At 46.8% G+C, this 16222-nt stretch overlaps 1 protein-coding gene across 4 annotated transcripts in view; it reads right to left on the bottom strand.

Moving 5' to 3' along the window:
* The window catches only part of SEMA3E (semaphorin 3E), a 379235-nt gene that overhangs the window by 150716 nt on the left and 212297 nt on the right, over nucleotides 1-16222 (bottom strand). The window lies entirely within an intron of this gene.

Below are 16222 nucleotides of genomic sequence, written 5' to 3'. Positions count from 1 at the left end.
TCCAGTGTCCAAAAGTGTACGCAGAGATTCAAAATCTCCATTATCCTCTCGTCACTTTGGTCACAGGCAGCTGTGCCATCGAGCGTGTCACATAGCGCTCAGATATCAGTTGGGCCGCACACAATCCACAAGTGTCCACTGTCCACAAGTGTACGCAGAGATTCAAAATCTCCATTATCCTCTCGTCACTTTGGTCACAGGCAGCTGTGCCATCGAGCGTGTCACATAGCGCTCAGATATCAGTGGGCCGCACACAATCCACAAGTGTCCACTGTCCACAAGTGTACGCAGAGATTCAAAATCTCCATTATCCTCTCGTCACTTTGGTCACAGGCAGCTGTGCCATCGAGCGTGTCACATAGCGCTCAGATATCAGTGGGCTGCACACAATCCACAAGTGTCCACTGTCCACAAGTGTACGCAGAGATTCAAAATCTCCATTATCCTCTCGTCACTTTGGTCACAGGCAGCTGTGCCATCGAGCGTGTCACATAGCGCTCAGATATCAGTGGGCCGCACACAATCCACAAGTGTCCAGTGTCCAAAAGTGTACGCAGAGATTCAAAATCTCCATTATCCTCTCGTCACTTTGGTCACAGGCAGCTGTGCCATCGAGCGTGTCACATAGCGCTCAGATATCAGTGGGCCGCACACAATCCACAAGTGTCCACTGTCCACAAGTGTACGCAGAGATTCAAAATCTCCATTATCCTCTCGTCACTTTGGTCACATGCAGCTGTGCCATCGAGCGTGTCACATAGCGCTCAGATATCAGTGGGCCGCACACAATCCACAAGTATCCAGTGTCAAAAAGTGTACGCAGAGATTCAAAATCTCCATTATCCTCTCGTCACTTTGGTCACAGGCAGCTATGCCATCGAGCGAGTCACATAGCGCTCAGATATCAGTGGGCCGCACACAATCCACAAGTGTCCATTGTCCAAAAGTGTACGCAGAGATTCAAAATCTCCATTATCCTCTCGTCACTTTGGTCACAGGCAGCTGTGCCATCGAGCGTGTCACATAGCGCTCAGATATCAGTGGGCCGCACACAATCCACAAGTGTCCACTGTCCACAAGTGTACGCAGAGATTCAAAATCTCCATTATCCTCTCATCACTTTGGTCACAGGCAGCTGTGCCATCGAGCGTGTCACATAGCGCTCAGATATCAGTGGGCCGCACACAATCCACAAGTGTCCAGTGTCCAAAAGTGTACGCAGAGATTCAAAATCTCCATTATCCTCTCGACACTTTGGTCACAGGCAGCTGTGCCATCGAGCATGTCACATAGCGCTCAGATATCAGTGGGCCGCACACAATCCACAAGTGTCCACTGTCCACAAGTATACGCAGAGATTCAAAATCTCCATTATCCTCTCGTCACTTTGGTCACAGGCAGCTGTGCCATCGAGCGTGTCACATAGCGCTCAGATATCAGTGGGCCGCACACAATCCACAAGTGTCCAGTGTCCAAAAGTGTACGCAGAGATTCAAAATCTCCATTATCCTCTCGTCACTTTGGTCACAGGCAGCTGTGCCATCGAGCGTGTCACATAGCGCTCAGATATCAGTGGGCCGCACACAATCCACAAGTGTCCAGTGTCCAAAAGTGTACGCAGAGATTCAAAATCTCCATTATCCTCTCGTCACTTTGGTCACAGGCAGCTGTGCCATCGAGCGTGTCACATAGCGCTCAGATATCAGTGGGCCGCACACAATCCACAAGTGTCCACTGTCCACAAGTGTACGCAGAGATTCAAAATCTCCATTATCCTCTCGTCACTTTGGTCACAGGCAGCTGTGCCATCGAGCGTGTCACATAGCGCTCAGATATCAGTGGGCCGCACACAATCCACAAGTGTCCACTGTCCACAAGTGTACGCAGAGATTCAAAATCTCCATTATCCTCTCGTCACTTTGGTCACAGGCAGCTGTGCCATCGAGCGTGTCACATAGCGCTCAGATATCAGTGGGCTGCACACAATCCACAAGTGTCCACTGTCCACAAGTGTACACAGAGATTCAAAATCTCCATTATCCTCTCGTCACTTTGGTCACAGGCAGCTGTGCCATCGAGCGTGTCACATAGCGCTCAGATATCAGTGGGCCGCACACAATCCACAAGTGTCCAGTGTCCAAAAGTGTTCGCAGAGATTCAAAATCTCCATTATCCTCTCGTCACTTTGGTCACAGGCAGCTGTGCCATCGAGCGTGTCACATAGCGCTCAGATATCAGTGGGCCGCACACAATCCACAAGTGTCCACTGTCCACAAGTGTACGCAGAGATTCAAAATCTCCATTATCCTCTCGTCACTTTGGTCACAGGCAGCTGTGCCATCGAGCGTGTCACAAAGCGCTCAGATATCAGTGGGCCGCACACAATCCACAAGTGTCCAGTGTCCAAAAGTGTACGCAGAGATTCAAAATCTCCATTATCCTCTCGTCACTTTGGTCACAGGCAGCTGTGCCATCAAGCGTGTCACATAGCGCTCAGATATCAGTGTGCCGCACACAATCCACAAGTGTCCAGTGTCCAAAAGTTTACGCAGAGATTCAAAATCTCCATTATTCTCTCGTCACTTTGGTCACAGGCAGCTGTGCCATCGAGCGTGTCACATAGCGCTCAGATATCAGTGGGCCGCACACAATCCACAAGTGTCCACTGTCCACAAGTGTACGCAGAGATTCAAAATCTCCATTATCCTCTCGTCACTTTGGTCACAGGCAGCTGTGCCATCGAGCGTGTCACATAGCGCTCAGATATCAGTGGGCCGCACACAATCCACAAGTGTCCAGTGTCAAAAAGTGTACGCAGAGATTCAAAATCTCCATTATCCTCTCGTCACTTTGGTCACAGGCAGCTGTGCCATCGAGCGTGTCACATAGCGCTCAGATATCAGTGGGCCTCACACAATCTACAAGTGTCCAGTGTCCAAAAGTGTACGCAGAGATTCAAAATCTCCATTATCCTCTCGTCACTTTGGTCACAGGCAGCTGTGCCATCGAATGTGTCACATAGCGCTCAGATATCAGTGGGCCGCACACAATCCACAAGTGTCCAGTGTCCAAAAGTGTACGCAGAGATTCAAAATCTCCACTATCCTCTCGTCACTTTGGTCACAGGCAGCTGTGCCATCGAGCGTGTCACATAGCGCTCAGATATCAGTGGGCCGCACACAATCCACAAGTGTCCACTGTCCACAAGTGTACGCAGAGATTCAAAATCTCCATTATCCTCTCGTCACTTTGGTCACAGGCAGCTGTGCCATCGAGCGTGTCACATAGCGCTCAGATATCAGTGGGCCGCACACAATCCACAAGTGTCCACTGTCCACAAGTGTACGCAGAGATTCAAAATCTCCATTATCCACTCGTCACTTTGGTCACAGGCAGCTGTGCCATCGAGCGTGTCACATAGCGCTCAGATATCAGTGGGCCGCACACAATCCACAAGTGTCCACTGTCCACAAGTGTACGCAGAGATTCAAAATCTCCATTATCCTCTCGTCACTTTGGTCACAGGCAGCTGTGCCATCGAGCGTGTCACATAGCGCTCAGATATCAGTGGGCCGCACACAATCCACAAGTGTTCAGTGTCCAAAAGTGTACGCAGAGATTCAAAATCTCCATTATCCTCTCGTCACTTTGGTCACAGGCAGCTGTGCCATCGAACGTGTCACTTAGCGCTCAGATATCAGTGGGCCGCACACAATCCACAAGTGTCCAGTGTCCAAAAGTGTACGCAGAGATTCAAAATCTCCATTATCCTCTCGTCACTTTGGTCACAGGCAGCTGTGCCATCGAGCGTGTCACATAGCGCTCAGATATCAGTGGGCCGCACACAATCCACAAGTGTCCACTGTCCACAAGTGTACGCAGAGATTCAAAATCTCCATTATCCTCTCGTCACTTTGGTCACAGGCAGCTGTGCCATCGAGCGTGTCACATAGCGCTCAGATATCAGTGGGCCGCACACAATCCACAAGTGTCCACTGTCCACAAGTGTACGCAGAGATTCAAAATCTCCATTATCCACTCGTCACTTTGGTCACAGGCAGCTGTGCCATCGAGCGTGTCACATAGCGCTCAGATATCAGTGGGCCGCACACAATCCACAAGTGTCCACTGTCCACAAGTGTACGCAGAGATTCAAAATCTCCATTATCCTCTCGTCACTTTGGTCACAGGCAGCTGTGCCATCGAGCGTGTCACATAGCGCTCAGATATCAGTGGGCCGCACACAATCCACAAGTGTCCAGTGTCCAAAAGTGTACGCAGAGATTCAAAATCTCCATTATCCTCTCGTCACTTTGGTCACAGGCAGCTGTGCCATCGAGCGTGTCACATAGCGCTCAGATATCAGTGGGCCGCACACAATCCACAAGTGTCCACTGTCCACAAGTGTACGCAGAGATTCAAAATCTCCATTATCCTCTCGTCACTTTGGTCACAGGCAGCTGTGCCATCGAGCGTGTCACATAGCGCTCAGATATCAGTGGGCCGCACACAATCCACAAGTATTCAGTGTCAAAAAGTGTACGCAGAGATTCAAAATCTCCATTATCCTCTCGTCACTTTGGTCACAGGCAGCTGTGCCATCGAGCGAGTCACATAGCGCTCAGATATCAGTGGGCCGCACACAATCCACAAGTGTCCAGTGTCCAAAAGTGTACGCAGAGATTCAAAATCTCCATTATCCTCTCGTCACTTTGGTCACAGGCAGCTGTGCCATCGAGCGTGTCACATAGCGCTCAGATATCAGTGGGCCGCACACAATCCACAAGTGTCCACTGTCCACAAGTGTATGCAGAGATTCAAAATCTCCATTATCCTCTCGTCACTTTGGTCACAGGCAGCTGTGCCATCGAGCGTGTCACATAGCGCTCAGATATCAGTGGGCCGCACACAATCCACAAGTGTCCAGTGTCCACAAGTGTACGCAGAGATTCAAAATCTCCATTATCCTCTCGTCACTTTGGTCACAGGCAGCTGTGCCATCGAGCGTGTCACATAGCGCTCAGATATCAGTGGGCCGCACACAATCCACAAGTGTCCAGTGTCCAAAAGTGTACGCAGAGATTCAAAATCTCCATTATCCTCTCGTCACTTTGGTCACAGGCAGCTGTGCCATCGAGCGTGTCACATAGCGCTCAGATATCAGTGGGCTGCACACAATCCACAAGTGTCCACTGTCCACAAGTGTACGCAGAGATTCAAAATCTCCATTATCCTCTCGTCACTTTGGTCACAGGCAGCTGTGCCATCGAGCGTGTCACATAGCGCTCAGATATCAGTGGGCCGCACACAATCCACATGTGTCCAGTGTCAAAAAGTGTACGCAGAGATTCAAAATCTCCATTATCCTCTCGTCACTTTGGTCACAGGCAGCTGTGCCATCGAGCGTGTCACATAGCGCTCAGATATCAGTGGGCCGCACACAATCCACAAGTGTCCAGTGTCCAAAAGTGTACGCAGAGATTCAAAATCTCCATTATCCTCTCGTCACTTTGGTCACAGGCAGCTGTGCCATCGAGCGTGTCACACAGCGCTCAGATATCAGTGGGCCGCACACAATCCACAAGTGTCCACTGTCCACAAGTGTACGCAGAGATTCAAAATCTCCATTATCCTCTCGTCACTTTGGTCACAGGCAGCTGTGCCATCGAGCGTGTCACATAGAGCTCAGATATCAGTGGGCCGCACACAATCCACAAGTGTCCAGTGTCCAAAAGTGTACGCAGAGATTCAAAATCTCCATTATCTTCTCGTCACTTTGGTCACAGGCAGCTGTGCCATCGAGCGTGTCACATAGCGCTCATATATCAGTGGGCCACACACAATCCACAAGTGTCCACTGTCCACAAGTGTGTGCAGAAATTCTAAAACTCCCCTGTCCTATAGACACCTTGTACCTTGTTTTACATTACTATATAGTTTGTTGGATTTTGTCTACATTTCTAACAAAAATGAGGAAGGCTGGTGGAAGAGGCCGTGGAATTGGGCGGGGGTTGGCAGCTGGTAATGATGGTGTTGGTGGTGGATCTGATGGTAGTGTCAAGAGCAAAATAGGACCGAATGCAGGAGGTGCTGACCCTGCATCATCGTCTGGCTACATAAGGACTCGAACGCTTAGTTTTCTAGGAGTTGGCAAACCGCTTTTAAAGGCAGAGCATCAGGAAAAAGTTTTGTCTTACATTGCTGACTCAGCCTCCAGCTCTATCGCCTCCTCTTCTTCAGTTGTAAAAAGTAAAAGCACTGAGTCGTCATTGGAGGCTCATATTCATGAACCACACCTTTCCTTGTGTCCTTCACCCCAACCAAGATTGAAGGATGACGCAGGCCATACTACTGATTACTCCATGGAGCTGTTTTCACATACCATGCCTGGATTATCAAGTCAAATGGTGAATTACCCAGGCCAAGATGAATCTGACATGGAGTGCACTGATGCACAGCCGCTGATGGATGATTCTGCTGGTACATTCACTCAGAGCACTACATTGTCCTCGCAGTGTACAGAGCCAGATTTTGACCCTGATGAGACTCAGGTGCCCCTTCCCGCACACTATACCACCATACACGGTGACACAGAGAAAGGTGCACATGACATAGAAGAGGAGGTGATGGATGACCCAGTTGTTGACCCAGATTGGCATCCATTGGGGGAAGAGGGTGCTGCTTCCAATAGCTCAGATGAGGAGCATCCACAGCAGACATCGACATCGCAACAGCTGTTATCTGGCAGGCCCGGAGCACTCCAAAGACAGGTTCCAAACATCAAAACAGTTGCTGGACAGCTTGTCCAGAGGGTCAAAAGATCACAGCGTGCTAGGCCGCAAAATGTCTGCCAAAGTAGGAAGAGTGCAGTGTGGCAGTTTTTTGAACAAAATCCTCATGATCAGGCCAAGGTTATCTGTAAGAAGTGCGCAAAGACCTTTAGCCGAGGGAAAAATCTGAAAAATTTGAATACCAGTTGCATGCTTAGACATTTAACCAGCATGCACTTGCAAGCGTGGACACAACACCAAACCTCAAGTGCCACATGTGCAACTGATCACAACGAAGGTAGTCAGCAACGCTACATTGTTTCCCCCACTGTAAGCCCACCGGTTAGCACAGCAGCAAATGTTGAGGTGTCGCTGCAAGGCCACAGCAGTCAGGGAATCCCACTGTTATATCAACGAAAGACTGATTCTAGGCCATCAGAAAGAACACCTACTCCATCACCATCATCAACCCTCTCTCAGTCCGCCCTGTCCACCGCTACTTCCACCATATGCAGCTCTCAAGTCCAGCTCACCCTCCCAGACACTATGAGTAGGTCAAGAAAGTACTCAGTCTCTCATCCGCGTACACTGGCTTTGAACGCCCACATTGCCAAACTAATCTCGTTTGAGATGATGCCCTTTCGGTTGGTGGAAAGCATAGCTTTCCGCGAACTCATGGCCTATGCAGTACCACGCTATGACCTACCCAGTCGCCACTTCTTCTCTCGCAAAGCCATCCCAGCCCTCCACCATCATGTGAAAGACCGCATTGTCCATGCACTCAAGCAGTCAGTGAGCGGAAAGGTGCACCTCACAACTGATGCATGGTCCAGTCGGCATGGCCAGGGCCGTTACGTGTCCATCACTGCGCACTGGGTTAATGTGGTGGATGCAGGGTCCACAGGGGACAGCGGTGGTGGGACAGTGCTGCCTAGCCCACGGTATAGGAAACAGTTGGCTGTAGGCGTTCGACCCTCCTCCTCCTCCTCCTCCTCCAGAAGCGACAGCTCGTCCACAGAGCGCAGTCGTACGAGCACTCCATCTGCAGCTGCCACTGTTGCACACGATGTGTCCCCTTATCGAGCAGCTAGTGGAAAGCGTCAGCAGGCTGTGTTGCAGATGATGTGTTTGGGCGACAGACACACCGCCGAGGTGCTGGCCGAGTACTTGAAGCGACAAACTGAGTCATGGCTGGGCAGTGTACATCTTGAGGCAGGCAAGGTAGTTAGTGATAACGGCCGTAATTTTGTGGCAGCCATAGCCCTTTCAAAACTCAGCCACATACCTTGCTTGGCTCACACCTTGAACCTGGTGGTGCAGTGCTTCCTCAAAAATTATCCGGAGTTAACAGCCCTGCTCCAGAAGGTGCGAAGACTGTGCGCGCACATCCGCCGGTCGCCTGTACACTCCGTTCGTATGCAGAAGCTGCAGCGATTGCTCCACCTTCCCAACCACCGCCTCATTATCGACATTGCAACAAGGTGGAACTCCACCCTGCACATGGTGGAGCGGCTGTGCGAGCAGAGGCAGGCCATAATGCATTTGTGGGAGGATACACGGCCAGGAACTTTGAGAGCAGACATGGAGTTGACAGGCGTGCAGTGGTCGAAGCTGAAAGACCTTTGTAAAGTCCTTCAGTGTTTTGAGGAATGCACACGGCTGGTAAGCGCAGACGACGCCATCCTAAGCATGAGCATCCCACTTATGCGTCTGCTCATGCAAACTTTGACGCACCTTAAGGAGCAGGCGTCTGCAGCCAATGTTGATGAGGAGGAAGAGGAGGAGGGAATCCTTGATGACATTCAGCCATTGTCTGCTCAGGGACCTCTCCTGGACGAGGTGGAGGAAGAAGAGGAGGAGGAGGAGGAGGATGATGGGGATGATTACTTAGGGGAGGAGGATGCATCTCGTGGGGCAAGTGAAAATGTTGGCGTGGCAAGGTCTGGTACAGGGTTTGTGCGTGACTGGAGGGATGTGGATTTGCCAGAAAGTGCTCCTCCACCCAGCACTCGCAGTGCATCATTGACACCGGGAACATTGGCCCACATGTCAGATTATGCCTTGCGGATCCTAAAAAGGGACCCCCGCATTGCCAAAATGATGAACGATGACGACTACTGGTTGGCCAGCATCCTGGATCCACGCTATAAAGGCAAATTACAAAACATCATGCCACAGGAGAACCTTGACCTAATATTGGCTAATAAACAAGCAACTCTGGTAAATCGGTTGCTTGAGGCATTCCCAGCACACAGCAGCGGTGATGGTTCTCACACGAGCCGTATGAGCCGGGGGCAGCTTGGCAGAGTTGTTCGTGGTGCACACAGCAGAAGTGGCGTTGGAGACAGGGGTTTCATGACAATGTTGTGGACTGATTTTTCAAATACCGCTCACACAACTGGTAATACTGCATCGATGGAAAGTGACAGGAGACAGCAGTTGTCAACTATGGTTACAAACTACTTTTCCTCCCATATCGATGTTCTCCCACACAGGTCATTCCCCTTTGACTATTGGGCCGCTAAACTGGACACCTGGCCTGAATTGGCCCAATATGCCTTACAGGAGCTCGCTTGCCCAGCTGCAAGTGTGCTATCGGAAAGAGTCTTCAGTGCAGCTGGATCAATCCTGACAGAAAAAAGGACCCGTCTGTCAACCCAAAATGTGGATGATCTAACCTTCATTAAAATGAACCACGCATGGGTTTCCAAGGATTTTGTCCCACCTTCCCCTGATGACACATAGTGTGACAGAAAAATGGCTTGCTTTGGTCCACCTCTTCCTGGTACTTCACCTATTTCGCCTTTTGCATCAGTTGAATGTCCAACATCAACATATGCCACTTTCTAAAACTCCCTAACTGTGCTGCCTCCCCCCCCATGGCCGGGGTCACCACCTAGCGCACGACACCGTGCGAGTGCCGTTGCCCTGGACAGGTGGGTAGGCCGACTCTTGGGCGCGGGCACTGGCACAGGGTCCCTCATAGTGCAATCAAGTGTCTCTGACGGTGGTGGTGCACACCCGCCGTCAGACACACCGCTGTACTATGAGGGGCCCAGTGCCAGTACCGACGCCCACGAGTGGGCCCCCCTTGCTTGGCCAGGGCCCCAGCATTTGCAATCTTTACCTCTCCCTGCTCCTCCGCTGTGTAATCTGGGCCGTCAAATCCATACTGTGCCTGACACCATCTGAGCCTGCCTCCTGAGACATATATTTTGAATGTGTACGCCATCCATACATGTTATCCAGGGATACGGTACCCTTTCCAACCTTTGTGCAATGACGTGCAATCCATACTGGGCCTAACACCGTCTGAGCCTGCCTCATGCTGTATAGACATATATTTTGAATGTGTACGCTATCCATACATGTTATCCGGGGATACGGTACCCTTTCTAACCTTTGTGCAATGACGTGCAATCCATACTGGGCCTAACACCGTCTGAGCCTGCCTCATGCTGTATAGACATATATTTTGAATGTGTACGCTATCCATACATGTTATCCGGGGATACGGTACCCTTTCTAACCTTTGTGCAATGACGTGCAATCCATACTGGGCCTAACACACTCTGAGCCTGCCTCATGCTGTATAGACATATATTTTGAATGTGTACGCTATCCATACATGTTATCCGGGGATACGGTACCCTTTCTAACCTTTGTGCAATGACGTGCAATCCATACTGGGCCTAACACCGTCTGAGCCTGCCTCATGCTGTATAGACATATATTTTGAATGTGTACGCTATCCATACATGTTATCCGGGGATACGGTACCCTTTCTAACCTTTGTGCAATGACGTGCAATCCATACTGGGCCTAACACCGTCTGAGCCTGCCTCATGCTGTATAGACATATATTTTGAATGTGTACGCTATCCATACATGTTATCCGGGGATACGGTACCCCTTCTAACCTTTGTGCAATGACGTGCAATCCATACTGGGCCTAACACCGTCTGAGCCTGCCTCATGCTGTATAGACATATATTTTGAATGTGTACGCTATCCATACATGTTATCCGGGGATTCGGTACCCTTTCTAACCTTTGTGCAATGACGTGCAATCCATACTGGGCCTAACACCGTCTGAGCCTGCCTCATGCTGTATAGACATATATTTTGAATGTGTACGCTATCCATACATGTTATCCGGGGATACGGTACCCCTTCTAACCTTTGTGCAATGACGTGCAATCCATACTGGGCCTAACACCGTCTGAGCCTGCCTCATGCTGTATAGACATATATTTTGAATGTGTACGCTATCCATACATGTTATCCGGGGATACGGTACCCCTTCTAACCTTTGTGCAATGACGTGCAATCCATACTGGGCCTAACACCGTCTGAGCCTGCCTCATGCTGTATAGACATATATTTTGAATGTGTAACCTATCCATACATGTTATCCGGGGATACGGTACCCCTTCTAACCTTTGTGCAATGACGTGCAATCCATACTGGGCCTAACACCGTCTGAGCCTGCCTCATGCTGTATAGACATATATTTTGAATGTGTACGCTATCCATACATGTTATCCGGGGATACGGTACCCCTTCTAACCTTTGTGCAATGACGTGCAATCCATACTGGGCCTAACACCGTCTGAGCCTGCCTCATGCTGTATAGACATATATTTTGAATGTGTACGCTATCCATACATGTTATCCAGGGATACGGTACCCTTTCTAACCTTTGTGCAATGACGTGCAATCCATACTGGGCCTAACACCGTCTGAGCCTGCCTCATGCTGTATAGACATATATTTTGAATGTGTACGCTATCCATACATGTTATCCGGGGATACGGTACCCCTTCTAACCTTTGTGCAATGACGTGCAATCCATACTGGGCCTAACACCGTCTGAGCCTGCCTCATGCTGTATAGACATATATTTTGAATGTGTACGCTATCCATACATGTTATCCGGTGATACGGTACCCCTTCTAACCTTTGTGCAATGACGTGCAATCCATACTGGGCCTAAAACCGTCTGAGCCTGCCTCATGCTGCATAGACATATATTTTGAATGTGTACGCTATCCATACATGTTATCCGGGGATACGGTACCCTTTCTAACCTTTGTGCAATGACGTGCAATCCATACTGGGCCTAACACCGTCTGAGCCTGCCTCATGCTGTATAGACATATATTTTGAATGTGTACACTATCCATACATGTTATCCAGGGATACGGTACCCTTTCTAACCTTTGTGCAATCACGTGCAATCCATACTGGGCGTGAGAACGGCTGGCGAGCTGTTAAGCAAGCTATAGCACCTGTCCAGACAAGTACAGGGATTCCTTAGCGAGGAGACTTATTTGATTGTTTTCTATGTTGGGACAGCAATTTTTGGGGAGCACTATACTCTGGAGAATGATAGATGGGGCCCACCATACACTGGAACATTCCAAAGGTGGACATCAGACACTGGAGCAGCATTTACAGGGCCCATTATACACTAGAGCATTAGAAATGGGGCCCATTATGTTTGGAGCATTATTTGGGCCCATAAGACAGTGGAGCTTCATCCATGGGGACCAACATATACTGTAGCATTATGTGGAGCTCATCATATACTGTTTCAAACATTATATGGGACCAATGATTTTGTATGGAGAAATAGATGGGCCTCGTCATGAGATGTAAAAAGTGAGGTATTTTTCATTGTACTATACCGCTATTTCTCTGCCGTATCGGAGCATGATGAGTTGTGGTATGTGTTAAAGGGGAGCTCTTTCGCCCAGGGCACATGAAAACCTGCAGCCAGCCCTCCCCCCCACAAATTTAGCCAAATAACCCCCATTTTTCAGTGCGTAACTTGTATTATGAAGTTAATTAAGGTTGACAAGCTTAAGTAAGAAGAATTGATGCTTTTGGCATTCAAATGGGCACTGTAGGTGTGTTTCCTGTCCTCCTCTCACTGCCGACTTTTATTCCCCATTGACTTACATTGGGTTTCGTGTTTCGGGACGACCCCGACTTTTCCCTATAATCGGACGATCTTGCTCGACCCGACTTTTGGAAAAGTCGGGTTTCACGAAACGAAACGTGACCCTAAAAAACCAAAAGTCGCTCAACTCTAGTAAATAGCTTTTAAAAGGGTTGTCTAGGCATGGGGTTAAAGTTTGCAGTCACTCTATGTATTTTACCGCACAAGATCGCCTGCACCCGGCAAGGGAGAATTCTGCGTGTTATGAGGAATCACAAGTCTGCAGTGACATAGAGTGACTTAAGACTTGAGCCCCAAGCCAGGACAACCCCTTTAAAAGCACATTTACATAAAAGTAAAACATGGTTTTCTCTGGAATAAGCATTCGGATCGCAAATATCATGGTGCCATTTTATTCAGGTTCCTTTGACGTGTATGCCCATACAGATGGCTTAGGAGGGTTGATCGGTTGATCCCACTGACAGATGCCCTTTTATAGTCGGCCATCTATAATGGCATTTTAGTGGTATTAAAACTTTTTTAATATCTTCTAATTATAATCTTTCCTCTGAAATTGTGATAATATATGTAAGATAAGGATCAACTATCGATCATGTGATATTAAGACAACTGTCAGTTCGGTATATATACTGTATGTAGTAGTGTCCTACACAGTGTACTAATTACACCACAAGGGTCCTCCATGCTTCTAGACACAAGGCTGCTAACTGGGTCGGCAGCATTGCGAACAGATAGAAATAGGTTGGTGCATTCACAAATACTGTTGTAACTGCAGCTATTTACAGTACGAATGCATGTAAACATTTTTGAGTGAAGATCAGTATAAATTATATTTAATTCGTTTTTTTACCATCTGGTAATAAAGGTTCATTCAATCTATTCTACCATGAATATAAACAGTACCATTCTTTGCACACAGAAACAGAACATGAACAGAAATTATGTTCTATCATGTAAAGCATATTAATCCCCTCGTGACTAAGCAAATTAACATTTTTGCACCTTTTTTGTCAGCTTGTTTTTTGTGGGATAAGTTGTAGTTTTGAATGAAAACATTCACATTAACATACAATTTCCTGGAAAACTGGAAAAAAATGTACAAGTGTCGTGAAATATGAATCCAAATAACTTTTGGGGTTTTGATTTTACAGCTTTCGTTGTGCAGCAATATCAGTACAAGGTGAGTACAGTTACACAGGTCAATGCTCTTACGAAGATGCAAAAAGTATAAAGCAATTTTTTTTTTGTTTAAGTGGTGAAAAAAATGTAAAAATTTGTAATTAAAATTTTGTTTATATCAACATTTTTTGAGACCCAGAATATTTTCATTTTCATGTCAGTATGATGACTTTTTTACTTTGTGGTGAGCTGATGGTCTTATTGATTCCATTTTAGTGCACATGTGATGTTTGGATTGCTTCTTCTTGCAGACAAAAAAAAAATTCTGGCATTTCTTTTTTTTTTAAATCTCTTTGCAGCTATTACCATACTGGTTAAATAATTTTATATTTTGGTATATCAGATTTTTACAGCAATTTCAAACATGTTTTTCCTTGTATTTTTTATTATGGTGAAAAAATGGAGTGATTACAATTTTTACAAACATTTTTTCCTCTACTATGTAATCCCTTGTGGGACTTGAACCTGTGATGGTTTGGTCTCTTGAGCTGTATACTGCAATACCACGGTATAAAGAAATGTACAAATCAGGGGTGGCTATTGGGTGGATGAAATGGTGCTCCTCCCCCAGACTGCATGCCATAAATACCGCTTTAAGAGATTAACTACAACATTTAAGGGGTTAACAGAATCAGATGGAGCTTAGTTAGTTTGGATAATTGTTTTTAGAAGATGATGACTGTATAACACAGCTCACACTTGTCAGGCATGGTGCTGACTCCGCTCCTTAGGGGACCTGACACTAGACAATACAGTACATTCAATGCTGGAATTCTGGGAAGTGGTTAACATATATCAATAAAAAAATATAATCATATGTTACTATTTGGGACTATGCTTGTCATATATAGTTTTGATTGTATGAGGCAATTTAATATTATCATGTCAGTAGCGATGGTGCATTAAAACTTATCATTAAGATATTAAAGGGAATCAGGCATGACATTTGACCTATCTAAACTATTAATATGGTCATACAGGTTATAGACTGCTGAGGAGAGTGATGCTTGTGTGTCTCATATCAGATGCCTTGTAGTTGAGAAATCATCTTTTATCACTTTATATAAATGACCTCTTTCAGGTTCTGGGGAGGATGATGCATAATCTGCCTCCAGAGCTTATTTTACATAAAGGAGGAGTTACCAGTGTACCACAAGTAACTAACAGAACAGAAGAACTAAAATTTATCTTGTTGCAAACACATTTTTTGCATCTCTTGAGATCTGCAGAAGTGCAAAAATATTGCATCCCTGTCTGCTTGTGAGCTGGAAGCTGAAGCTGAGAGGAACCTGCAGATGTGTCAGGTATAATCACTCACAGCTCTACAGTGAGAACATGAGAGCAGAGAGCAGCCAGTACATATCACACTGGTAACCTGAAGATTGGCTCTCTGACTGAGCATTCCACCTACCAGCCTCTACCCATAAATGCAGGTTTCATCCTAGCAGAGAATTCACATTAGACAGCTTCCCAACAACCGGATATTGCCTTGTATTTTGCTACTGGGCACACATGCTACTGGGCACACATGAATTGGCCAAAATATGTGCTAAGCATCTCCATTTTTTCTCATTTTCCAGAGCAGTAATGCAATTTAAATTTCATATATTTCCTGTTAGCATGCTACAGAGTGCTACTTTATTTGTTGGTTATGTATTGAGATGGCTACTCTTAGTTTGCACCTGTATACACTAGCATTATGTTTGGAAGTGACAGTCTGTCTTTATTTATTGGAATATTTAAGCCCTGTCTGCCTGTGAGATGGAAGCTGAGAGGAACTTTCAGATGTGTCAGGTATAATCACACACAGCTCTGCAGCGAGATCAGGAGAGCAGAGCGACCATTACACATCACACCGGTAACACCCCTTCATCTATAGTAAGCTCTGGAGGCTGAGTTATCTTCCAGGCAGAATCCTCCCCATTGCCTGTAAGAGGTCATTTACATAAAGTGATAAAAGATGATTTCTCAACAAGGCATCTGATATGACTCATACAGGGAGAACTTTTTCAGCAGCCTATAAACTGTATGTCCATATTAATAATTTAGATTGGTCAAATGTGCTGACAAATTCCCTTTAATGTTTTATTGGTACTGAATAAAGAAATTTAAAAAAAAAGCTGAAAAAATAGAACAAACATCACTACAACTTTGAAGAGTCTCTTCAAAGGTTTCCAGCGATCACCAGTTATTTTAGATGTAACTTTAGAAGCAAACTTACGGTATTGAAAAAAAGGAATTCCAGCAGATACCTTGTAAAAGTTTTTGAAGCTACAAATCAAAGACATATATAAAACCCCGAAGAGCA

This window comes from Dendrobates tinctorius, unplaced genomic scaffold (assembly GCF_039654945.1).
Source record: "Dendrobates tinctorius isolate UK_male_01 unplaced genomic scaffold, ASM3965494v1 ptg000174l, whole genome shotgun sequence".
In the NCBI taxonomy this organism is placed as follows: domain Eukaryota; kingdom Metazoa; phylum Chordata; class Amphibia; order Anura; family Dendrobatidae; genus Dendrobates; species Dendrobates tinctorius.
The sequence above is the reverse complement of the archived record's forward strand: the minus strand, read 5'-3'. Positions and strand labels throughout refer to the sequence as shown.